General features: G+C 41.6%; 1 long non-coding RNA gene across 1 annotated transcript in view; it reads left to right on the top strand.

Moving 5' to 3' along the window:
- The first annotated feature begins 1044 nt into the window (after nt 1-1044).
- LOC116743257 overlaps nt 1045-27362 on the top strand; it is a 49510-nt gene continuing 23192 nt past the window's right edge. Inside the window, exons 1-2 of the long non-coding RNA XR_004346713.1 lie at nt 1045-1176; nt 7804-7947. This is a non-coding gene — a long non-coding RNA (uncharacterized LOC116743257). The remainder of the gene's footprint in view (nt 1177-7803; nt 7948-27362) is intronic.

Below are 27362 nucleotides of genomic sequence, written 5' to 3'. Positions count from 1 at the left end.
TAAGCCACCTGCACTAAAAAGATTTTTCAGATTTTACCTAGTTTAATATGTTAAATTCATATGTCTTATTCTAGCAATATTTCCTTCAAAATTTGGGTTAAAAGTACATTTTTACTTTTAAAAAAAGTTACAAAAAGAAAAACATCTCTCTGATTCTTGTATAGAAATTCTAAATTATTTTCTTTCTAGCTTAAAGAAAGGTCAATTATACAAAATCAGTCTGTATTTGCCCTTTATCCTGAGCCTGTCTTTTCAGCTACTTTGCTCAAAAAGATCTTTGCTTTGGACTTGGAGAAAGGGCAAATGGTGTTGCAGAATAAAGATTCTATCCAGCTGACCATAAATTTCTGGCGGTGTGTGGGAGCACACATTCTGGCTAAGATCTGACACCAAAGCTTCATATTTCTAAAGAACAGTTCTTGCTGGATGGTATGACTATTTCACTGGTTTTGTTGAAGAAGACAGGCAAGATTAAATGCTTCATTGATGTAAGAACAAAGGTAAGCCAGGGGATCTGGCAAAGGTTGAGCAGTATATTTTTAAAGTGAATATGATAGCAATTTTTATGAGTCTGCTAGTCACACTTTGGTTGAAAATCTAATCTTTTTCAGACGAAAAGGATAAATGAATACCCTCTCGACAACATACAAGATGTTTAAAGGCAAAGCTATTTGATTATTTTTATTCTGACATGTTGAGAAACTGTCATTTTAATCAATACAATGAATTAGTATGGCACCGTATTTGAAGCTTTTATAAAGTAAAAACCTTGTTTGTGAGTGGTTTTGCTGATATTTATCATTATCTCTCTTCTTTGGTCTCCAGTATTTTGGCTAATGCTTTATAGTCCTTCTCTTGACTTCAACTCTAATCGTTATCTACTTTGAGTCACTCATGAATCTCAAAATATTTTGCTGAATTAGAACCTTTGATATTTAGGGTAAATTTTAACGATGTCTTCTTCTGAAGTGACTAATTTTAAAGGAAAAAATGCCGAGTTATACTCACGCTTTCCATTCATGCTTTATTTTGTGACAGATTTCTTCTGAGCGTAAAGAATTTCTTCTTAGAGAAAGAACTTGGAAGAACACAGGCACCAGGGCCAAAGCATCTACAAGTGGATTGTCTACAAGGGGAAGAGCTTATCTTAAATTTGAGCTGCAATCAAAAATAAAGGTAGATAAAACCTTTGTACATTGTCACCGTAGGAAGGAAAAGCACAAATGACTACGTACTGCTTTGTATCTCTTTTTACATATCTTGCGAGAAAAAGATTTTCCTGATCAAAGCATCTTTGCTAAATTTATCTCCGGAGGGACTCTGCTGCTCAATCAAATCTTTGCAAGATTTTACCCTGGTGTTCCAAAAAGAAAAAGTACTCAGTATGATATGTTTTATTATTTTCTTTTGAATAATTCCAGGTATAGGTCATAAAATACTTTGGTTAGCAAGTGTTCCAGACTAGAGTCTTGGAGATTAAGTTGTCAAATTAAAACAGAGAGGTTACAGAATCCTTGTCTGGTTTAACTGTTATACTGGCATACTCATATGCTACCCAGAAACTGATTGATAGTATCTTTGTCACTTTAGAAGAATAAAACAAAAAGCTTTTTGTATGTGTGTGTTTCTTCCTTTTTTCCCTCATTATTTTGCCTAATTTACTACTTGTAATTTAAAAACAAAAACCGGTTTCAAACGTTAATATCAAAAGTTGACTTACCTGTTAAGGTATATGAGCCCTCAACAGTGAAATTATTAATCTTTAGAGCTTTTGTAGTTTCAATTAAAGGTCTCAGTCTCCATGTACAACATATGTAAGCAGGATGAATAAAAATTCATTCTCAAATGAAAAAGAGTAATAAACCCAACCCAAGTTTAAGAGAGGGAACTGCATAGAAAGACAAATATTAAAATATGTTTAGTTAAAAATTAATTTCCTGTCAAGAATTCTGGTTCTACCAGAACTGTTTTTTTTTTTACTTAATTTTTATTGGAGTATAGTTGTTTTACAATGTTGTGTTAGTTTCTGCTATACAACAAAGTAAATCAGTTATACATATACATATATCCCTTTTTTAGATTTCCTTCCCATTTAGGTCACCACAGAGCACTGAGTAGAGTTCCCTGTGCTAAATAGTAGGTTCTCATTAGCTATCTATTTTATACATAGTAGTGTATATATGTAAATCCCAATCTCCCAATTCATCCTACCTCCTCTTCCCCACCTTGGTATCTGTAAGCTTGTTCTCTACATCTGTGTCTCTGTTTCTGCTTTGCAAATAAGTTCATCTGTACCATTTTTCTAGATTCCACATATAAGCGATATTATACAATATTTGTTTTTCTCTTTCTGACTTACTTCACTCCCTATGACAGTCTCTAGGTCTATCCACATTTCTGCAAATGGCACTATTTCGTTCCTTTTTATGGCTGCATAATATTCCATTATATATATATACCACATCTTCTTTATCCATTCCTCCGTTGATGGACATTTAGGTGGTTTCCATGTCCTGGCTATTGTAAATAGTGCTGCAATGAACACTGGGGTGCATGTATCTTTTTTTTTTTTTTTTTTTTTTTTTGCGGTACACGGGCCTCTCACTGTTGTGGCGTCTCCCGTTGCGGAGCACAGGCTCCAGATGCACAGGCTCAGCGGCCATGGCTCACGGGCCCAGCTGCTCCGCAGCATGTGGAATCTTCCTGGACCGGGGCACGAACCTGTGTCCCCTGCATCCGCAGGCAGACTCTCAACCACTGCACCACCAGGGAAGCCCTGCATGTATCTCTTTGAATTATGGTTTTCTCCGGGTATATGCCCAGGAGTGGGATTGCTGAGTCATATGGTAGTTCTATTTTTAGTTTTTTAAGGAACCTTCATACTGTTCTCCATAGTGGCTGTACCAATTTACATTCCCACCAACAGTGTAGGAGGGTGCCCTCTTCTCCACATCCTCTCCAGAATTCATTGTTTGTAGATTTTTTGATGATGGCCATTCTGACCAGTGTGAGGTGATACCTCGTTGTAGTTTTGATTTGCATTTCTCTAATAATTTGTGATGCTGAGCAGCTTTTCACGTGCCTCTTAACCATCTGTATGTCTTTGGAGAAATGTCTATGTAGGTCTTCCATCCATTTTCCATTGGGTTGTTTGTTTTTTTTTATATTGAGCTGCATGAGCTGTTTGTACATTTTGGAGATTAATCCCTTGTCAGTTGCTTCGTTTGCAAATATTTTCTCCTATCCTGAGCGTTGTTTTTTCGTTTTGTTTATGGTTTACTTTGCTGTGCAAAAGCTTTTAAGTTTAACTAGGTCCCATTTGTTTATTTTTGGTTTTCTTTTCATTTCTCTAGGAGGTGGCTCAGAAAAGATCTTGCTGCGATTTATGTTATAGAGTGTTCTGCCTGTGTTTTCCTCTAAGAGTTTTATAGTGTCCGGCCTTACATTTAGGTCTTTAATCCATTTTGAGTTTACTTTTGTGTATGGTGTTAGGAAGAGTCCCACTCTCCGTGGTAAATTAGTCAGTGGTGACAGTGGTCTGACCTTAGCAGAGGAAGTGGATAATGTCGGTTACTCTTCTCCCATAGTCTCAGTTGGATGTTGCATAAGGTATAGAACTTGAGGATGTCTGGTGGTCTGAGATATCAATGAGCAAGATGAACAGAATTTCACTTCGTAGAAGAAATAAGAAAACCCAAAAGTCAGTCATAGTTTGCTCAATCTTTTCTTTCCCCAACCTAATAGTTTTCTGAGTTTTTATGAACTTAGTGTATGAGTAATAATCAGAAAAATACTTGGGGATTATTTGTTGAGAAGCTTTTACTTTAACCAAAACTGCGAAGGACTTTTCCTTGGATCCAGCACTGGGACCTCAAAGCAATGTCATTTAATGTGCGATTTTTAGTAGACTTTCATCTGAACAAGTTGGAATCTTTAAAATGAAAATAGCCCTCCAATTTTATTATTATTTAATTATTTATCTAAGGAATCAGGACCAAGAGAACTTTACCTTTTGCTTTTACATGACTGAGTTTCTACTTTTGGTTTGATATTAGAACTTCAGTGCTTCAAGTACATCTTCTTTGAACTGATGTACTGAAACGGAACGGCATTCCAAGGAAATTGATGGCTGGTACTAGGGAGGCTACAGGTGATAGGAATTTTCCCATGGCAGTCACTTTTATATAACATTCTACAGTTTTGTTTTAGTTCCTATCCACTGTCCTAGCTAGAATCAGTCTCATTTCCTTTCTTCCACCATTTTCTTTTTGGTTATAGGTATCAAGAATTTTAATGATTTGTAAATAGTTTTCTAAACTAATGAAATAAATATGTGTCAAATGCATGTTTTTACATTTTATGTTTTAATAATTAATCCCCCTGAGTTCATTTTCTTGCCATGCTAAATGCAATTCTAGAATGGATTCTATTTCATTAGTGTTGAAATATAGATCTTTGAAATCTCATGCTGTGGTACCATATCGCTTGACTGGTACTGTTACTGCCAAGGAACCATGTTTCATAACTTTTCTTAGTGCAGTTAAATTTGATTTGTGAAATTAACCAGAACATTTAAACCAAGAACTCTTATCTCCCCTTTCTCAATCTTAGAAATTGAAAAGTTAAAGACAATCCAGGTTTCTGTTTTTTGTCCTGTGTCTAATTTATTGTCCTAAATGAGCCAATGCTCCCACCATTCTAAAGAGGCTCCACTTTGGCACTTGGCTTCAGTCCTTCCATGGATCCTCAGGCTGGATGTATCCTGGATGACTTCAACACCCGCCCAAATGACACAGGCTTCTCAGGGCTTTGAGTTACTCATCTCCAATAGCTTCTACCATAGCCCCTCTTCATCATGTCCTTCTGTTTGCATACTCAGCATGTTTTCATCACCAGTGTCTTCAGCACTGAAATTTTTTTTTTTTTTTTTTTTTTTTTTTTTGCGGTACGCGGGCCTCTCACTGTTGTGGCCTCTCCCATTGTGGAGCACAGGCTCCGGACGCGCAGGCTCAGCGGCCATGGCTCACGGGCCCAGCCGCTCCGCGGCATGTGGGATCTTCCCGGACCGGGGCACGAACCCGTGTCCCCTGCATCGGCAGGCGGACTCTCAACCACTGCGCCACCAGGGAAGCCCTTCAGCACTGAAATTTTATATCCAGACCTTGCTCTCTTGACATAGCCTCTGGCAAGTTTCATTCATCTTTGTCCCATTAGGCTCTCCAGACTCTAGATTCTTGTTTTCTCTGTTACCCACTTTCTGTATTTGTTTCCCAAGCCATTTAGATTTTATGTTCCATCACTTCTGTCTCTCTTTGACAGTATCAACTCTTTTGCCCCATGTTCTTCTTTCACATCTGCTTAGCAAAATCCCAAGCTGGGCTGAATTCAAACCATCAGTCTTCCACACCTGAGTCATGCTGATTAAAAAATCTCCCCATGCGTAGATTGGTGCTGCCAAAGGTTTGGATTCTTGGTATATCTTGGCCTTGACTCCTTGCCATTCCCAGGAACATGCCATGTATCTTCAGCTATTTGAGATGTCTGTTATTCCTCAGAAAAAGGAGTTGTGACTTTCTTTACGCATGGGTTTGCGTATTTCTTCTTCAAGTTTTTCTTTAGTATCAGTAGTTCAAATTGTGGTGTTGAAAGATCCAGGGTAGATTTTGGCTCAGTCTCCAATGTGGTGGGAGATCCATGGACAGTGATACTGATATTGAAAGTCTAATGGGAGGTACATGGTATGTGGAGGTTTTTCTGATTTATGGCTGGATCCCAGGTAATAACTGAATAACAGGGATCTGCAAATGGGCTGGGTAAGTTCTCAGGGCCTCAGTTAAGTGTCCAGGCTTAGGGAAGAGCTTCAACCCCAGTAAGGGGACAGGAAGGCTCAGTCAGAATCTGAGCAGGAAGGCCATGCACAGTGTGCTCAGTGGTTGGGTAGAATTAGCTCAGTTCTGGTTCCCAGGGCTCACCCAGGCACGTGAGATACTAGTTATCTTACCACAGGATTGGTTTAAGACCTTACCAACTGCCTCCTTCGTCGGGACTGGTTCTGAGACATGGATGGAGCTGAGAGTACAGGTGAGTGGGCTGGTGAAACTCTAGGGGTGACAGTGTTGGAGTGTCATTAGAGATGAGGCAAGAGAGGTGAACTGGACTCAGCCTGTAGAAGGCTTAGCCTAAGGGCCTTACCTGGTAGAGAACCCTGGAGAACAGTGACCCAATTGTGGAACCAAATTAAGTGGAAACTGAACAAATAGGAGAGGGTCAGTTATAATGTTTTTTTCACAGTATTATTTCATTCATATAAAAGGCATGGGAGGGAAATTTTAAGCCAAGAATTAACTCTTGGTTTGCCCTTTGAGGACTGTACACTTTTAGGAGATTTTAGACATGGTCATAGTTTTTGGGTCTGTGGCCTCCCGGCTCTCTCTTCTGCATGCTAATCTTCTGGTTGCAGTACATTCAAGGAAAATAAACTAATTTTAGTATTAGCCTAATCAAAGTACAGGAAGGCAGATCTGCTTTAATAACATAATATGGTAGAATCCAAAGCTTAATATATGTTTCCTGCTGTAGACAGCTATAATATGCTAATAGTTACCAAAAATATCAATTGAAGGATAGTTATTTGCTTTACAAAATTTGATCATAAGATTCCTGTAAAAAAATGAATTTCCTCTAGAGAATTTAAAATCTGATTTGGTGTACTACTGTGATTCCATTTGCATGCACATTTATCCTGATTGATAATCAAGTGAGACTTAATAGGGATAAATACACATTTTTGAGTTTAGGCTTAAAAATGTCATTGTAAGGATGGAGCTGAGTGCTCTGGCTTTTCAGCAGATCAAGAGGCTAGTTTTAAGTATAAGGCAATAGCGTGACACAGATGCCAGAAAACTGGAGCGCCATCTGAGCCTCAGCTAATAGAAATCAAGGTCCAGAATGAGAGTGGCAGATAGGCCGCCACGTGAATCACATCCCGGTACTTCCCGCCCAACTTTCCTAGGGAACCGAACAAACTTGCTGTCTGTAGAGGCCAGTGTCCTAGATAGTGAGGGAGCTGGAGCCCCATCAAAGTCTCAGAGGATGAACAGATAGAGGATGCTTGGCTTGAGGAAGAGAAGGTGATGGTGTTTCCTTAAAAATTGTGATGGTTTGCCATGTGGAAGCAGACTTGGATTTATTTGTTATAGGTTCAGATTTAGAATTCAAGGTGGGAATTACAGGGAGGTATTTTCCAGTTTCCTCTTCCTCAGGTCAGAGTGTCAAGGTTTGTTTTTGTTTTAATTTTTTATACAATTTTAAAAGGTTACACTCCATTTAAAAATATTGGCTATATTTCCCATGTTGTACAATATGTCCTTGTAGCCTATCTTGCACCCAACAGCTTTTATCTCCCACTCCCCCACTCCTATTCTGCCCCTCCCCAGCTCCCTGCTGGTGACCACTAGTTTGTTCTCTATATCTGCAAGTCCACTTCATTTTTGTTATATTCACTAGTTTGTTGTATTTTTTAGATTCCACATATAAATTATATCATACAGTGTCTTTCTCTGTCGGACTTATTTCACTGTGCATAACACCCTCCAAGTCCATCCATACTGCTGCAAAATGGCAAAATTTCATTCTTTTTATGGCTGGGTAGTAGTCTATTGTGTATATATACTACATCTTCTTTGTCCATTCATCTGTTAATGGATACTTAGGTTGTTTCCATATCTTGGCAATTGTAAATAACACTGCTATGAACATTGGGACACGTGTGTCTTTTCGAATTAGTGTTTTTGTTTTTTTCAGATATATACCCAGGAGCGGAATTGCTGGGTCATGCTTTTGGTTTTGGTTCTTAGAGGATTCTTGTGTGAGAGAAGAGGTTAGACTGGAGGCTTCCATAGCTCTTCCACTGACTGATTAGTTTAAATTTATCCCATCAGGCATCAGGTAAGCTACACAGCTGTTATTATTTGTTATTTATACTTAAGTACCACTTATTATATGTTTGGGAACTGTTCTAAAACTGTAAAAATATCAATTCATTTCACTTATTTTAACAACCCTGCAACGTAGCTATTACCTGCATTTTATAGATGTGGATCCTGAGGCTCAGAGATATTAAGTTACTTGCACAAAGTAACACAGCAAGAGCCAGACCCACACCCAGGCTGTCTGCCTCTTTATTTTAGGAATATGTGTCTTGAGGATTACATTAGGCCTGAATTATGTATGTGGTGACTCCATTTTCAGTGTATTATTGAGCTACTGCCTGAAAATGACTTTTATCTTCGTTATTATTATGATTTAAAGTTTTTCTGAGTTGGGAAGAGTTTCTGATTCACTTTGCTGCACATATGTATGTTTTGCTAGAAAAACAAATAGAAATACTGTTTTGTGTTCCCTGTGGTATAAATCATTTTCAAATAGTAATTTGGATGATACTTTATCAGCTCAGGTCTCTCTTATTTGTAAATTATAGTAAATTTTAAAAATGACATCCCTCACAATTGCTTCTCTTCACAACCCATGTGATTTCTTTACAATCACAGGATCTTATATTATACCTCCATGACTTGGAAGAACTGTGGTTTTTTTTTCCAAAGGTTAACTTCCTGTCAGGGGTCATCTCAGTACTGGAGGGTATATGGTTTATTAAACACAGAATGGTCTTTGCTGTTCCTTTGGCTCACAACCTCCAAAGCCTCATCTGTTAGCAGACAGCTGTAACAGTCTTCCCACTGTTTATGTTTAGCTCATGAAGCAGAAAATATGACAGGTTCTGTGTCTTTCAAAATGTCTCCCCCCAAATGCTAGTTAATCCCCTGGCTTTCAAAGGTCAACAAAAGTTATGTCTGCTGGCAGCAAGAATATAGGTTTTCTTTTTCATTCTTATGTAGATGTTATTTATTGACACTATTGTTTATCCAAGATGACTATAATTTTTCATATAATATTAAACAGACAAACCTTTGTTTCCAAATTGTGAACTAAGTTGATGAAGAAGAAGATATCGATCACCAAGTCCAAGTTACAGTTTTTTCTTTGTTGTTGAAATGGTTGAATAATTTTAGAGCTGAAGAAGTACTATCTGAAATAAGTCCGTAGACAATTTTAAAATATTTTAATAATGTAATTATTTCAGTGAACAGTTTGATTGTCTAAACAACAATAATGCAATATGACAATTGGAAACACTATTTGCAAGCTGTGTAGCTTTTACCAGTTTTATCGTGTATACAGCTGCAACTAGACTTCGTTAGTGAACCGGAAGGGGCTGAGGAGTGATTGTGCAGGTGGGCTTTTTGAGAACCACTGGGGACAAGAAAAATTGGCCACAATAATAAAACTGATAAGGTGGAGAGAGACAAGTGATGGGAAGATGTCTGCCCCCATTACCAGGTGACACTGAAGAGAGAACTTATGAGCTTGGTGTCAAGGGGAATAAGTAGCACCAGTGTAGGGATGCTGGTCACCCAGAGTGTGGCTTCCTGGAGGGCAAGAAATGAAAAGCCTGCAGCCTGAGCAGCTGAAGTGGGATCAGCACCTGGGAGCAGAAAGATGGAATGGGGAAGACCTAGAAGGAAGGGCTCTCTGGATCTCCAAGATGCAACTTATGCAGGGCAAGTTGGAACACTGAACGCAGAAGCACAAGCACCAAGGATCTAGTTTTACCCTAGGAAAAGAAATCAGGCATCAGTGAGAATGACTGCTGCAGACTGAGATCTCTCGGGTCGTCTCATGAGCGACGTGGAGTCTATAAAGGTATCAGTCAGGAATGCTTTTGGCTGCATGCATTAGAAAACCTGAATACGAAGCCTTCATTGTAAAGGGGTTTACTTTTCATATATGATGGAAAATCTGAGGGCGGGTAGCTGTTGGCACTGGTTGAAGGGGGGTCAGCAAGGTTAGCATTGAGGTCTCTGATTCTTTGGGGGCTTCCTTCGTAGGCTGGCGATCATTTCAGTAGGAAGAGGGGAAAATGCTTTTCCTGCTGCACTGTGTCGTGTGCACATCGCAAGCTGGAAGAGGACCTAGGGAAGAGACTGGAAATGGGGTTGGGTCATTCAACCAACAATGTCTGCCACAACATATTTTCTGCTAACTAATCTTTGTAATATCATCTCTTGAGAAGAGTTATTTTTGTTTTCTCTTGTATTTCAAACATCCCAAGAAGTGCTAGAAAAGAAGAGGACATGTGAATGTGAAAATACCCTGTGACATTCCATGAAACTATTTCTGAGAATTGAGATTAATGGATTGTGGTACCTTATAATGACGATGATGATGATGAAGTTGATGATAATACTAATAATAGCTAGCACATATAACTTCTTATGTGCCAGGCTCTGATTTAAATGCTGTGTATAAATTACTGTTAAAAATCTTATCAACTACATTAGAGATAGGAACTAGCATTATTATTCCCATTTTACATACTGGATAACTGTGACCTCTGAACGATTAAATGACCTGTCCAAAGCTAGTATAGTATAAGTGGGGAAACCAAGAACTACACTCTGCAGTCTGGCCCCAGGGCCCATGCCCTTCATCCCTGGTCTACTTGATTTTTTAATTTTTATTTTTTTTTAACTATCACACTTACCTCTTTAATATTATTCTAAATTTTATCATCACTGTTATTTTTTCCTGATGATTGCTTAATTCTGTGGTCCTGAAAAGGCTAAAATTGTAAATATGGACATTTGCCCATCGCCAAAAAGTAAAATCACTGCTAGGAAAATAATACCTACCCGGGTTAGATGGGAAGATAAAATGCTGAATCCAGATACAGTGAAATTGGCAAAAGATGGCTGAGTTAGTTTAGTTTCATCCATTTTGAGAAGTCTGGCCCAGATTAGGAGCTCTTAGAGGAAGCAGTGTGCAAGGTGCAGTTTGGAGACATGACATATTTAAAAGGCAGGCAGTTGAATGATTCCAGCTCATATATACCATTGGGTATAATGTATCTAGTCATCTGCCTGAACCAAACAATTATTTCCTGCTGGTATTTTTCTTCTGTGTTAGTGGTTTTGAACATCCAGAGTAAACAATTTATGCTTTATACTGAGGCAAAATTTCACAAAATGCCAACATTCAAATCAACCAGCGTCTCACCTCTCAAAATTGAGTAAAAATCTGTGTGTGTATGTGTGCATCAATAAGTGCAAAGCAAATAATTGAACTGTTTGGTTGCAAATGAAAAAACTCAGTAAATAATTTAAATTAAAATACTAAGAATAAAGACATAATAATCGCATACATTTGCCTGACATGGTGAGCTATAATTGGAGAAAAATATAGTTTGCTGGAAAGAGAAGTCAGCTAGAAGTGCGAAGAAGCAGGCTCCCATTCTATGGCCCTTTTAATGCTCCTTTCACTTCACTATCTTAATAAGACTGTGGTATTTGTCCTGCGGTATGGTTTAGTGCCTTCAGAAGGACAGATCCATGTTATAGGTCCATAGTTCTGTTGGCCATTTAAAATCAGAAAATAGAATCTTGGCTGGAAGGGATTTATCTCAGAGGTCTTGTCCTCCAATATCCATCTGCAGAGATGATTCATGAAATGTTTGAATTAGTATCTAAGTGGCCATGTTGATGAGGATTCTATGGCTTTAATGTAGTTGGTTCATCTAGAATCAAAGCTGTTCTAATTTTGCTTATTAGATCTTGGAAGCTGCATGAAGTCTTTTCAAGCCTAGACATTTTCCATTTGCCTTTTGGATAAAGTCCCAAGTCTTTTGCCTCCAAGCTTATCAACTAGCAGGTGGCCACTGCCTCTGTAGAGAAAAGCTCATCACTCTGGCCTCTTACTATGCAGAGCTTTCTAGGCTCCTTCCACATACCATGTTGTTAGTGTCCTCTTCCCTCTCCTTACATACTTCTCCTTACCTGGAATATCACTCTTCATCTTTCAGTTGGCTAATTCCTTTGTCATCTCTAAGTCTCAACTCAAGTATCACCACCTCCAGAAAGCCCACAATCTTTTTTTTTTTTTTCTCGCGGTACGCGGGCCTCTCACTGTTCCGGCCTCTCCCGTTGCGGAGCACAGGCTCCAGACACTCAGGCTCAGTAGCCACGGCTCATGGGCCCGGCCGCTCTGCGGCATGTGGGATCTTCCCGGACTGGGGCACGAACCCGTGTCCCCTGCATCGGCAGGCGGACTCGCAACCACTGCACCACCAGGGAAGCCTCAGAAAGTCCACAATCTTGATTGCTTCAGGTTGAGTTAGGCAGCCCTTCCTTGTGTTCCCATAATGCCCTGTGTACGTGTACTATAGTACTGTATGTTCCACATTGTGTTAGAGTGATATGTTTATGCCTCTTCCCACTAGGACTGTGAGCACATTGACAGTAAGGACATGTCTTAGCCATCTTTGTATTTCTATGACCTGCTATAAGACACATTGTTAAATTCTAATAATACTTATGGACTTGATGAAAGGATAGAGAAAAACACCTGCCACAGTGTATGGGGTCATTCTATCCAGGAGTGGAATGGAATGAGTTTTGAGACTGCCTGTATCCTGGTAGACACAATTTTGGTCAGAAGCCCTGTATGCTTTTCTTTGCACATCATAGGCTGGGGTTGGCTGTCATTGTATTTTGGTCCATGGCAGCTGCTGGTAGCTCAGGGATTTTATTTGTTTAGTTGTCCTTAGCGACAATAATATGAGATGTTTCTACTTACAGTGTTAGTTGATACCTGATATTATGTTGTCTTATTTTCATTTTTGATATTTATTTTCTCCAGTTATTTAAAAATAGTTCAGTATCTGTACAGTACATTATTGTGCAACTTCTGGGTTCAGCCGATTGGGAGGTTTAATACCAGCAAAACTTAGAGGTTGTATATTTTTTACTAGTTTCTAGACTCAGATTTATAGGTTTTTCAGATTATATAGTGTGCCATCAGAGATCCAAGTCAAAGCCAAACACCAAATATTTGTTGAATCTATTATATGCAAAGTCCCATGACAGGTGCAAAAACATGTAAGTGATAGACTAGCAGGAGACACAAAGCAGAAGTACTTGGAAAATTAAGGGCAGAATAAGGGTTAAATAACAGAACAAGCACAGCTACGATGCTGGATGAAAGTGTAGCTAGACAGGTTCTGTAAAATTAGAGGCAGGTAAGAGCCCTTGGGCTATGGAGAAGGTTTTGGAGTTGAGAGACTCAACTGGGACATTGAGAAATATGAGTGCTGCCTTTAGGCAAAAAGAAGGGGAGGGGGCCTGAGAGGCCTGGAACCTGGGGCAGTGTGGTTTGGTGGAAGCAGAGCATTCATGGGGGGCTAAGACCACAAAGGGAGAGCCCTGAAAGAAGCTGCTCTAACAAAAAGGCTGATAAAAGTGGCTTACTGGAGGGTGTGTCTCAAACGTGAATGTAGCTGTGGGTTCTCCTGAGGCTCTAGTTAAAATGTAGATTTTGATTCAGTTGGTCTGGGGTGGGGGCTGTAGATTCTACATTTCTACCATTCTGCTACTCCGTGGACCTCACAGCAACAGATTGGAGGACTAAGTGAAAAGTTGTGAAGATTTAATTGGAAAAATGGTAAATGATATTCTCATTGTATATTACATAACCCGACTATTTCAGGCTTTTACATAGCACTTTGGAGGCGTGAAAGCGTTATGTCCAAAGGTGCATAATATTCAACCAGGGAGTCACATAGACAAAGTTTACATTCAACAGGTAGCACAGTTTTATGGAGCTGTCCTGAAAGAGAAAAAAAATTGGTTGGTTTTTATAAAATATCATTAAACAATATGTATTTTACTGAGTGTTAGACAAATGTAAGAATCTAGAGGAATGACTTGTTTAAATTAAATTGGAATAACTTTTTCAGTATTTGTCTCAACAGTCATAATTGAATAAGAAATTGTGTTTTGCATTTGCACATGGGCTCGGTACTCTGCTTGTCTTGGGTTTAGATCCTTAATTCAGAACCTGACTCACCTTTGACCCACCTGCAGAGCTAAGAAAAATACTGCTCTATGGCAGACCAATGAAATCAGAATCTCTGGGGCTGGTGCCTGAGGGTTAGTCATTTTGAAAGGCTTCCAAGAGATTCAAATGTACATCCAGGATTGCGATCTACTGCGTTATCTGACCAGATTGTCTAACACTGAATTCAGACGCTGGCACTGGGGGGTTTGACTAACAGACTGCGGGCCTGGCAGGATTAAAATGGGAGTCAGTGCTGAGAGTCAGTCCGTGCTCCAAGAGGCGGAATCCCTGGGATCCCCCTCTGTAGGGTTCTAGGAGTTCACGGGGAACGCTGTGAACAGACAGGGTGGTGTCAGAGGTGTGCTAGGATGGGGAGCCCTGGTAGCTAGGGAAGTGAGCAAGGTAAGCAGAGGCGTGGGAGCAGTTGCTAGCGACCAAGGCAAAAGCATCCTGCTAGTTGGTGCCTGCTATCTCCAGGGCATGGAACTGCTTTCACTGGGCGAGCTGAAACACAAAGTCTTCAAACTGCCATCCTGGGTAGGTGGTTCAAAGCACAAAGCCCTTTGATGTGGACGGGCAACGTGAAGATGCAGAACAAAGAGATGCTTCCAAGGGAGTCTACAGAGTGTAAGAGGGTGCAAAACAGAGAGAAGGGGACCACCCGTACAAACCTCACATACTTTCTAAGCCTCCTTAGCGGTGCTGCGGTGAAATCCCCCGCTCAATGCCCGAGGCTGTGCCAGTACATGGTCATTCATAAAGCACAGATCCTGGTGACCAGATTCTTGACCTGTGTTTGTATCAGATTTGAGCTGATGGTGTAAGGCTCTTGCCCAAAGCTGTTCCTTAGGGTTTTTTTTTTTTTTTTTACATCTTTATTGGAGTATAATTGCTTTACAAAGGTGTGTTAGTTTCTGCTTTATAACAAAGTGAATCAGTTATACATATACATATGTTCCCATATCTCTTCCGTCTTGCGTCTCCCTCCCTCCCACCCTGAGCTTCCTATTGGAATATGCCAAGCTCAGTGATTTTGGTACTGAAACAAGTCTTTCAAAACAAGGTGAAACTCAATGGCTTGGCTTAATTCTTCGCTTTTTAGATGTAAAAATCTTATTTCATATAAGAAATAAGTTGTTCTTATTTTTCAAGGATTTATGGTGGCAAACTTTTAACAATATTCACATCTACCGGCAGCCATACCATGAAGTGAACTCGAGGACCCAGCCCGAATTTCAGGCTGCGTCTGCACGTGCCATAGTGATGCTGACTCGGGCCCTATTGAAATTAGAGGGAGACAGTTGCTATGGAGCAGATTTGACATCTTGGCTCCCCTCTGGGTTCCCGAGTAGAACAAACAAACAGGCAGAATGGTAAAGAAAAGCACTTTCAAGCTGTGGAGGAGTTAGGCACACGTAAATTATTATCTGTTCTCAGTGTGAGCCTGAAATAGGCACAGGGGAGACTATTCTTATCCTTGGCAAAAGGCTCTGGATTGTAAAATGTGTTTTTCGCAGGAGATTCATCTGAGCACTCCTCATATGAGACCCTAGCTCTGACATCTTGTAGGGCAGGAGGAAAAGATCCCAGATGATGGTTTGGTGGAAGGACTGTGGCCAGGAGCTGAGCTGCAGCTGTCCCCTCCTTCCCTTGCCTTGGACCTTGGATGTGTAGGAGGCCTCACGAGGGCTGGGCAGGATCCCAAGCACGGGCTTGCTGGGAGTGGGGTGTGGGAGTAGGGGGCTGGGGGGATGGGCTGGGAGTGGAACACAGACTTCAGTGGGGGAGGCCAGTTTTGATAAAAAAAACATTTTAAGGATGGGAAGAAAAATAGGTGAGGCTTTGTCAAACCATCAGCTTCTAACTTTGCAATTAAACGCAGTAGTTCCTTCGTTGTGAGATCTTGGCTAAATTTTTGTGTTTTTAGGAAAATCTCCCACAGATGGGAAGAACGTAGCCATTTAAAACAGTTATTCAGCAAAATGCTTCAAAGTTAGGATTGATCGCTTTTTTTAGAGACTAGTGCTTCCACCAGGCAGCCCAGACAAAGCCGCCCGCAGAGGACATCTGTCGTCTCTACTCTCCCTCCTGCTTTTTATTAAGGCGTTCCCGATTCTTCGTATTAAAATATGTTACCTGGGAAAAGGTATGAATGACTGATAAGACTTTAAAATGTTCTCTGTCCGGGAATCACTTTTAACAGGAATCCAAACCTTAGGCCACAGGTTAATTCCAAATCTGACTGAGGGGGACTCTAGCTATGCTGCCTCCCTGTCCCACGAACCGAAAACCTTCTCAAAGGGCAGTTGGGGGTAGTGAGACTTATTCATGCTGTGTGTTTAAATGCCAGAGTCTTCGCAGATTATCGGCCACCTTCCTTTCCATTCTTGTGCTGGTGGTGGTCTCCCTTTTTTCTTCCTTGGCATCTTCAGGCCTTTGGGAGACTGGGATCTCTCATGGAAGAAGTCTAGCAACTCCTCTCTACCTAAGTGAGGTCATGCAGCCCTGAGACCCCTTGAGGAAGGAGTCTCTGTGGGGCTTCCGAGAGTCTGTAAACCCCTGAAACTGCCCACAAATATGTTCCCTTATTTTTCGAAGAAGAGGGTTGATTAGATTCCTTAGATTCTCAAAAGGCTAAGCAATACCCCCATACCTCCTGCTACCTCCGCCAGCATCCCAGATGCTCCAGGGTGGCATTTCAGGCAGCAGGTAGCAGGTGGAAGAAACTAGCTGAGGTCTCTGGGGTCTTCTTGGTGCACAGCTCACATGGGTCAGTGGTCAGGTCCTACCGGTACCTACCAACACACAGTCCTCCATCAAACATCCTTACAGGCTTATTATCTGTCAAGTATAGACTCAGCATTAATACAATGAGCCTCTTAACTGAGCCTCACAGCAGGCCTGGGAGTCCCAAGACAGGTCTGAATTACGTAGCACTCTTTCAGTTGCAAGTTAGTTTAAACAGAGGAGACGATTTATTGGCTCACAAAAATGGGGTATTTGGGGGGAGGAAGTAGGTTTTAGGGATGATTCAGCTAATATCATTAGGAATTGCTTTCCCTCTCAAAGACAAAGGTTGCTGCCTAGACTGCCAACTTTCATTCTGCTAGTTTAGAAGCCGCAATGTAGTCTTTAATCCCTCCCTCCCTTCCTTCCTTCCTCCCTTCTTTCCCTCCTTTCCTTCCCTCCCTCTCTCCATCTCTTCCTCTTTTTTTTCTGATCTGATAGCTCTAGCACAAGTCCTAGAGAACTCTCTCATCAACATTGTGCTATCCCTGATTTCTTTGCTGGGGCAAGGGGAATGAGGTATTGTGACTGGTTAAGTTTGGGTGACATGCCCACTTCTGGAGTTGAAGGGAGTTGGTCCACTTTTCTTGAATTGCATGGACTAAGAATGGGAAAAAGGTGGTTTCACAAAGGGGAACTAGTGCTGTCACCAAAAGGAAATCGAAGGGATGCTGGGCAGGCGAAAGCGCTGGCTGTCTACCATGATGTCCTTCTAATTCAGGTACCTTCAGCGTCTGAGAGATGGATGGGATCTTAGAACATCTTATAGTTGAGAAATTTATGATTCCCTGAACTTGTATGAATAAAAGAGTCTGACACATATATAAATGTGCCTAGTTTCAGGGAGAGGATCCATGGCTTTTACCAGCTTCTCAGATAAGAACCACTGAATTAAGAACCCTTCACTCTTTTCAGATGAGGAAGTGAGGGCTCAGAAACTCTCGATGTCTTGGCCTTGGAGACACTGTATCCAGCTTTATCCACACACCCCTGGGTTTTCTAGCAGGACACTGGCCTCTGGATACTGTGTTAAAAACAGGCTTCTCTGGTCAAATACATTTGGGAAACACTATGCACAGTATCTACCTCTGGAGATGCACAATACGTTGAGGCATATTACAGGCTCTGAGAAATCTTATTCTAAAGAAGTACATTTAACTGTATTTAACCCAGAAACCTATTTGAATACTTTGTCTTTTCACGAGCCACCAGTAACACACTTCGGGAGACTGTGTTGCAGCACCTTGCCTCTCCTTTAGGCTGGATGCTATGCTGTGGGTCCTGGTTGGGAATCTGGGGTACCTACTTTCCAGTGCCGTGTGCTCCCTGTTAATCTGGTTCAGTTTCAGAGATTTCAGGACACAGTCACTCTAAGGTATGGAGGCTGCTCACCACCTCACTCTCCTGCATTCTAGCACCTCTCTCCGGCCACAGCAGGGCCGAGAGGCAAAGGCCTCTGGCTCAGCCCTGCAGTTCAGTGCCAGGCCCTCAGCGGGCCCTAGTCAGTGCCGTGGGCCTGGGCAGTGTCCATAGGTTGTTCCGTATACTCTCAGATTGTGAGACAAGCTGGTCTGCTCTATTTCCCTTTCAGCCCACCCTGCACTTCCTCCACCACCCACTTCTTTTACCCTTCCCCTCATTCACATCACCCCATGGGGCCTTCCTGTTCAGAGTTACTAGATCTTTTTCCTCTCCCATCACTTGTGTGTTTAATCAGTCGTAACAACAACAACAGTAATAACAACCATGAGCTTACTATATCTCAGGAGCTGTTCTAATCATTTTAGAGGTATTGATCATTAACTCTTCACAATGACATGATGTGCTAGGTGCTACCCTGTCTCCACTTTATAGAGGCAGATTCAGATTGCATTTTACATCCAGGGATTTGCACGGCTCTGAGGACATAGCAGAGAACAAAACGAACGTATGTCTATGGTTGGACTTATTCCCTTGGGACAACTGACTAAGGTGACCACCAGGGAATACAACACCCAGTGCTCGTGAAAATCTTAATGGGCACCAAGGACACAGTGTATCCCTCCTGGGAAGTGTTCTGCTTTTATCAAATGTCTTGGGAAGATAAGATGTCTTTAACTTAAGAACGACCCTAATGACGGGAGTTTTAGACCTGAGGGGAGTGCTGGGGAGACGATTTTTCATGGGGAAGTCTTTATTTCCCGCTTGAAGCACACCTGCACGTGGCTGCCTAAGTGGAGCTGCCTCCTCCAGACCATCCAGCTTTTCCCTTTCTACTGGGATTTATAGAGCAGGAGAAGCAGGGGTCCCTATACTGGGACACAGAGAGAGGCAGTGCTTACACGTCCATTTTTGCTAAGACTTCAGGCCTATGACAAAACTTAGGGACCGCGCTCTGTTAGCTGGTTTTCCTTGGCTTGGGCCAGTTCGAGTGTACATTTATGTGTCTCTGTTCACACACATGTGCACAGTCTATGCTTCTTCCCTTATGGTCTTCTTGTTCCACAGGGGAGCACAGTGTCCTAATATGAACCCTACCCCTGCAATTCATACAAAGGAGTTAGTGGCAAAATGCATTACCCTTCCCTAAAGTTCTTTTTTATTTTCTTTTTAACATCTTTATTAGAGTATAATTGCTTTACAATGGTATGTTAGTTTCCGCTTTATAAGAAAGTGAATCAGTTGTATATATACATATGTCCCCATATCTCTTTCCTCTTGTGTCTCCCTCCCTCCCACCCTCCCTATCCCATCCCTCTAGGTGGTCACAAAGCACCGAGCTGATCTCCCTGTGCTATGCGGATGCTTCCCACTAGCTATCTATTTTACGTCTGGTAGTGTATATATGTCCATGCCACTCTCTCACTTTGTCACAGCTTACCCTTCCCCCTCCCCATATCCTCAAGTCCATTCTCTAGTAGGTCTGCGTCTTTATTCCCGTCTTGCCCCTAGGTTCTTCATGACCTTTTTTTTTTTTTTTTAGATTCCATATATATGTGTTAGCATATGGTATTTGTTTTTCTCTTTCTGACTTACTTCACTCTGTATGACAGACTCTAGGTCCATCCACCTCACTACAAATAGCTCAATTTCATTTCTTTTTATGGCTGAGTAATATTCCATTGTATATATGTGCCACAACTTCTTTATCCATTCATCTGTCGATGGACACTTAGGTTGCTTCCATGTCCTGGCTATTGTAAATAGAGCTGCAATGAACAGTTTGGTACATGACTCTTTTTGAATTATGGTTTTCTCGGGGTATATGCCCAGTAGTGGGATTGCTGGGTCATATGGTAGTTCTACTTTTAGTTTTTTAAGGAACCTCCATACTGTTCTCCATAGTGGCTGTATCAATTTACATTCCCATTATTCAATGTAGTTTCGGAAGTTTTAGCCACAGCAATCAGAGAAGAAAAAGAAATAAAAGGAATCCAAATCAGAAAAGCAGAAGTAAAGCTGTCACTGTTTGCAGATGACATGATACTATACATAGAGAATCCTAAAGATGCTACCAGAAAACTACTAGAGCTAATCAATGAATTTGGTAAAGTAGCAGGATACAAAATAAATGCACAGAAATCTCTTGCATTCCTGTACACTAATGATGAAAAATCTGAAAGTGAAATTAAGAAAACACTCCCATTTACCATTGCAACAAAAAGAATAAAATACCTAGGAATAAACCTACCTAAGGAGACAAAAGACCTGTATGCAGAAAATTATAAGACACTAATGAAAGAAATGAAAGATGATACAAATAGATGGAGAGATATACCATGTTCTTGGATTGGAAGAATCAACATTGTGAAAATGACTCTACTACCCAAAGCAATCTACAGATTCAATGCAATCCCTATCAAACTACCACTGGCATTTTTCACAGAACTAGAACAAAAAATTTCATAATTTGTATGGAAACACAAAAGACCCTGAATAGCCAAAGCAATCTTGAGAAAGAAAAACGGAGCTGGAGGAATCAGGCTCCCGGACTTCAGACTATTCTACAAAGCTACAGTAACCAAGACAGTATGGTACTGGCACAAAGACAGAAATTTAGATCAATGGAACAGGATAGGAAGCCCCGAGATAAACCCATACACATATGGTCACCTTATTTTTGATAAAGGAGCCAGGAATATACAGTGGAGAAAAGACAGCCTTTTCAATAAGTGGTGCTGGGAAAACTGGACAGCTACATGTAAAAGAAATTAGAACACTCCCTAACACCATACACAAAAATAAACTCAAAATGGATTAAAGACCTAAATGTAAGGCCAGACACTATCAAATCTTAGAGGAAAACATAGGCAGAACACTCTATGACATAAATCACAGCAAGATCCTTTTTGACCCACCTCCTAGAGAAATGGAAATAAAAACAAAAATAAACAAATGGGACCTAATGAAACTTAAAAGCTTTTGCACAGCAAAGGAAACCATAAACAAGATGAAAAGACAACCCTCAGAATGGGAGAAGATATTTGCAAATGAAGCAACTGACAAAGGATTAATCCCTAAAGTTCTTACATTTCAGTTAAGGACTTGGGCTTAGACATAGGACTGTAAAGGGCTTTCCTTTAGGTGAACTAAAATGTCCTTCTTACCTCTGAGCCATTTTTTTTTTTTTTTTTTTTTTTGCGGTACACGGGCCTCTCACTGCTGTGGCCCCTCCCGTTGCGAAGCACAGGCTCCGGGCGTGCAGACTCAGTGGCCATGGCTCACGGGCCCAGCCGCTCCGTGGCATGTGGGATCTTCCCGGACTGGGGCACGAACCCGTGTCCCCTGCATCGGCAGGCAGACTCTCAACCACTGTGCCACCAGGGAAGCCCCTCTGGGCCATTTTTTATAGATTGCACCTGTTTAGCAGAGTATAGAGATTTTAATACAGCTGATAGATAGTTATGGGTCTTTGGTTAAGGAATCAGATTAAGAAAGAGGAAAAATGAAAAGTAACTGGTGAGTTCAGGGCTGGTAATGAGAGGCAGGGCCTGGAGCGGGTAGAGGCCAGGAAAGGCTGGAGGGAGCAAGGCTGAGGGCAGCCATCCATGCCCAGTGCCCAGAATGAGGGAAGCCGAGAGAGTTAGGAGCTTTCTAAGTTATGGACTTACTTATGCTTTACCTCGATGGGTGTATTTTGTAAGCCCATATTCCAGAATCTGTGATAAGGCACAAGTTGTACTCTAAACAGCTAATTGATAATTCACTATGGAGGAAGGGAACTAGGCTGCAACCTCTAGGCAAAAAACTAAAGAGGGGGGCATTCTGCCCCCCCTCAAAAACGGTATGTAGAAGTCCCAGCCCCCAGTACCTCAGAATGTGACCTTATTTAGAAATAGAGTCTTCAGAGAGTTAATCAGGTTAAAATGAGGTCATTAGTATGGGCCCTAATCCAACATGACAAATATCCTTGTAAAAAGGGGAAATTTGGACACAGAGGCAGACATGCACAGAGGAAAGACCACGTGAAGTGACACAGGGAAAATGTCACATGAAGATGGCGGCAGAGGTTGGAATTACGCTGCCACAAGCCCAGTCTGGGACTACCTGCAACTGGAAAGGGCAGAGAAAGATCCTTCCGCTACGGGTTTCAGAGGAAGCATGGTCAAGCTTCACCTTGATTTTAGACTTCTTGCCTACAGAGCTGTGAGACAATAAGCTTCTGTTGTTCTAAATTACTACATTTGTGGTATTTCTTTGTGGCTTCCCTAGGAAACTAATATCAGGGGAGAAGGTATTTACATTTGCTAAGACTTCCTATGTGCCAGGCACTGTGAAAAGGATATCATAGTCAGTGGTCATCTTTAGCTTCATGGCAACCTTGGGAGGCAGGCATTGTTATGATATTGAGGTTAGATAATTGCTCAAGGGTATATAATTAGTACTCAGTAGACCCCAGGGTTTCAAACAAAAGCCAGGTCCTCTCACCACACTGCAGCTCTCAGTTCCCTGGGCAGTGGTAATGGAATTGATGGTTAACCTGGGAAGTTTTCAATTTGCGGCCATACTGGGAATTTGGTCTGAGACTTTACTTCTTAGTCATCACAAAGCTCACTAGTCTCTCCTATATTCATCTGAAATTGTCATCCTCTGCTCTGTTAAACTAGTTGGAAAATTTTGATTTGAGGAACACAATGATGAGCTATTATTATCATGGGTCTCTCTACTAGCTTTGTTATTCTTTGTACTAACATCGAAACTTCTAGAGTCCTTATTTCAGTTGTAGGAAAGTCTAACCTGGTACAGAAAGACCTAAGATCATCAACCTCATTATCTTCATCAAAAATAATCGGTCTACTGTATTGAGTCTGCTTCTTTTCTGGAAAAGGTACACAGCAAATTAAATAGGCATGACCCTCATTTGCATACACATTTCAGTGAATTAATAACCTTTAAATTCCACAAACACTTTAAAGTAGACTAAAGAAAGCATACACACAATAAAGTAGTAAAATCTAAATTTAAAAATAATAGAGGGCTTCCCCAGTGGCGCAGTGGTTGAGAGTCCGCCTGCCGATGCAGGGGACACGGGTTCGTGCCCCGGTCCAGGAAGATCCCACATGCCACGGAGTGGCTGGGCTCGTGAGCCTGCTGGGCTGGGCTCAGCCTGCCGCTGAGCCTGTGCGTCTGGAACCTGTGCTACGCAACGGGAGAGGCCACAACAGTGAGAGGCCCGCGTATTGCAAAAAATATATATATATATAATAATAATAAAACCACGGTGTAAAACATTTTTGGGTAGATGTCAGGGTAGGAAGAAAACATAAAATGCACATGTGCTAAGCCTCTCAGTTTGGAACTGATCAGGAGAGAGAAACACAGTCATTTGAACATGGCAAGTTTAATGTAAAGAATTATTGACTGTAACAGGGAATTGAAGCAACAAAGGAGTTGCCTGGGAGGAAGTCAAGAGAACTCTGTAGAATATGGGAATAGCAGAGATGTGGAGCAGACACTATTCCAAGGGCTGAGATAGAGTGGGAGGAGGACTCCCCCGGGGCTGAGACACAGTCCCGGTTGGCACGGCTGTGGCTGACTGGTTAGCAGAGCAGTCACTGTGATACTGTGCTGTAGAATTATCTAGAAATTTGCCCCAGGAACTTGCTGGCAATCTGCCCTCCAGGATGTTGAAGTAAGCTGTTCACTGGGAGGTGAACACACAGGGAGGCGCCTGACCAGAGAAACTCTGACTCTGCTACAAGTCATCCCAAAGGCATGCTGGGGAAGCTGCTGGCTGCCGGGCGATACTGACCACCGTGCCTTGCAGGAGTCCCTGGGGCCTGGGGAAGCTGCTTCTGCTGCAGGTGCTGGGGAAGCCACGTGTGCTCTCAGAGGACCCTAGAGAAGCTGTGCACCCTGCAGGAGCCTGGAGAGCAAGCACCAGACCAGGAAACAAAATCCTTTCATCCTGAACTGTCTCTCCAGAGCCCACTGCTGATAAAGGTTAATAGGGCCAGCTGACAAAGGAAAAACATTTAAAGGGCCCATGCCCATTTTCACAGAGCACACGAAAAGGATGCATTTAGAGCTGAGAAGCAATAAATTGTTAACTGGCCTACTGAGTCATAAATGGCTTCAATTCTAGTTGTATCTAAAATAGATAAATATGATTGGCCTGCAATTGGTCCTGAGTTTCCTGGTGGCCAAGGTAAAATTTTTCATTTTACATGATCACTTTTCATTGTTTGTAAGACAAATGAATTTGAGGCAAAACTTTTTGTAGAACAAAAGTTTAGAGACATTTTCTCATGTGGTACCTGCTTCCAGAAAACACCAGAAGAGGGAAGGCACAACATTCCTATAGTAAATGGATTTTCTGTAATTTTATAGTTTCCCCCAATGAAAGCTGAAAGCATAACATATTTATTGAGATCTTTTTAATCGGACACTGATGTTTAGAAGCTTACCATCCTGTGTAGGAAACACTGAGGTAGGAAAAATAAAGTCAACTATATTTCTGATGAGAGAAGAGAGTCAAGCACCTAGCAAGAGATTACCAATAATACTCTCCTTGGATGAACAGAGCATAATAGAATGAAAAAGAAGAAGGCAAAAAAGGGTTTTTGACTTGGGCCACTAGAAAATGTTAACCTTCCCATTAACTCTTGTTATAAATATTTGAATTAGGATTTGATTTCTAGGATGTAGATACCCATCTATACCACACTCTTAGCATTTTCTTGAAAACTGAGGCTTTTGGAGTTTATTCTCAGACATACCTCAGATAGAATGGTTAGCATACCATTAATTTGAAGAGGTGAGGGCAAGTTTGGTTTCTTCATAGACACTTTTGAATGTATGAGATGTTTCTACATGAATCTCTGTGCCACAAAGAGGCAGATGTTTCTCTCACCTGTTTTATCTGACTTGACTCTTTAGGAAGGGTGAGAGGAAGTTCAGCATGTGCTCTCTGAAGTCCCCTCAAATAAAATTAGAAACAGAGAAATATTGGTAAGGCTTCTTCTGTTGAACCATTCTCCATGTTAAAACAAACTGTTTTGTGAAATTTTTCCTTAAAATTCTTAGAATATACTCTTTCTGTAGACACCATGATTAAGTTTGCAATATGAAAGAGGGTATCTTGGTCACTAGCCAGTGGTGAAAAGCACTGCCTCTGGAACTGGCTTGTCTGGGTTCAATGCTGGATCTGTCCCTTACGTGCTGTGTGACCCCGGTTGAGTTTTCCACAGGTTCCCCATCTGTAAAATGGAAATAATGTCATTTACTTGATGGAGTTGCCGTAAGGATTTGTGAGCTCTCAGAATACCTAACACCTAATCAGCACTATTCCGATAAATGTTGGGCCAATGTTTCCAGATTAATGAGAGATGCTGAGGTGTTATCTCTGTTTCTGCCAGCGTGTTTGCTGGGGAAGAAGCCACTGCTGACTTCTTCCGCCCTGTGTTCTACTTAAGAAGATGCACAAGTGTCAGCATGCAGAGCAGGGCCATGCTAAGAAGCAAGGGTAGACATTGTCACTTTGATAAGTAAAAACTCTGTGGAGTAAAGTAAATTTAAAGTCACATATCTTTATGGACTGCCTGCAATGAAGAAGCCTCATGTGAAATGCTATGGGTGTTCCAAGAAATCTAACAAGAGCTTCTGCCATTAAGGGCTTTAGTGGCTGATTGGGGAGATAAGATGTATAAATAAATAAATAAGAAAAGACACAAAGAAGAGTTTGAGACAATGATAGAAGTAATGTCACATGGTACATGATCTACTGACAATGGAGTATGAGGTAATAGTTACCCCTGGAGTTTTTTTAAATTAATTTTTATTGGAGTATAGTGGATTTACAATGTTGTGTTAGCTTCTGCTGTACATCAAAGTGAGTCAATTATACCTACATCCACTCTTTTTTAGATTCTTTTCCCATATAGGTCATTACAGAGTACTGAGTAGAGTTCTCTGTGCTATACAGTAGGTTCTTATTATTTATCTAGTTTATATATAGCAGTGTGTATATGTCAATCCCAATATCCCAATTTATCCCTCCCCTTCCTCCCTGGTAACCACAGATTTGTTTTCTACATACCACTGGAGTTTGAGGAGAAGTCCTTCCTATTAAGGAATTATGGAGGGTGATGGATGTGGAACCAGAGCTGTGTGTTGAGGGCTATACGGTTTGGGTAGGCTGAGCGGATGGTGGCTGGCCCTGTAGGGATATGAAACGAGGTGAAAACACGTGCTGGGTCCCAGGATGGGCGGCAGGAGCCCACCAGTATGGCTGTGGGAGGGTAAAGAATTTTGGAAGGTAAGTGGAGACGCTGGAAAGGCAGACCGGGAGCCTGTTGTGGATGACTTTGAATGGTGGTCTAAGGACTTTGCTCTGTTTTCCTGAAGATTGTGGGTACTTTTGGTACTAGTGATGGTTTATGAGTCTACACAATTGGCCTTTCTTAATTTCTTAGCAAGGATAGAATCTCATTTTCTAGGTAGCAAAGCTTTATGTGAGACACTGCTGAGGAGTAATAGAAGTAGGAGGGCATTTTGGTGGCCGCAGTGCCCCCAGGCACATGTTCCATTCTTTTTGAGTGCTCAACATTCATAAGTAGGACCTATGAATATTGTGCCCATGAGTGGAGAATTCCCCAATGAAGAGACCTACCAGTCCCCCCGGCCCTTACCCAGCATCCCTCCAGTTAGGGCACAGGCATGTGGCATGGGTCCCACCAGTCAGACTTTGAACTGGAAGCCTGTGAAGCCAGGGATGGTGTGAGGTGCATCTTGGCTAGTGTTGTGGGAAAAGCATCCAGTTTCTGGAGATGGTTGCCGCAGCGGGGCGAGGGGAGCCTGGTGTGCCCATGCTGGCAGTGTTGGTTGTGGTCGCCTAGGTCTCTGTAACCACCGGGCTGATTCAATGTGATTTGGGGCATTCTCTTGGCTACTTAGCCCCCAAGCCTACTGAGGGGCTTTTCTAAATTTTCTGTAAGTGAATTAATCTCTTTTAATCATATTTTTTTCTGCTTAAACTCTTTAGAACTGGTTTTGGATTACCTAAAAGGAAACTAACACGGCAAGTGGCTCAGGGGGCAGAGGGGGCCAGGCACTCTGAGTATCATTACCGTAGGGAAGAGCCACACTTTTGCATCCTTTATCTGAACATCCTATGCTCTCTCTGTCCTCTTCCCCTGACCTTCTGA

Source organism: Phocoena sinus, chromosome 18 (assembly GCF_008692025.1).
Source record: "Phocoena sinus isolate mPhoSin1 chromosome 18, mPhoSin1.pri, whole genome shotgun sequence".
NCBI classification, from domain to species: domain Eukaryota; kingdom Metazoa; phylum Chordata; class Mammalia; order Artiodactyla; family Phocoenidae; genus Phocoena; species Phocoena sinus.
Note: the sequence above shows the minus strand (reverse complement) of the source record. Positions and strands in the feature narration are given on the sequence as shown.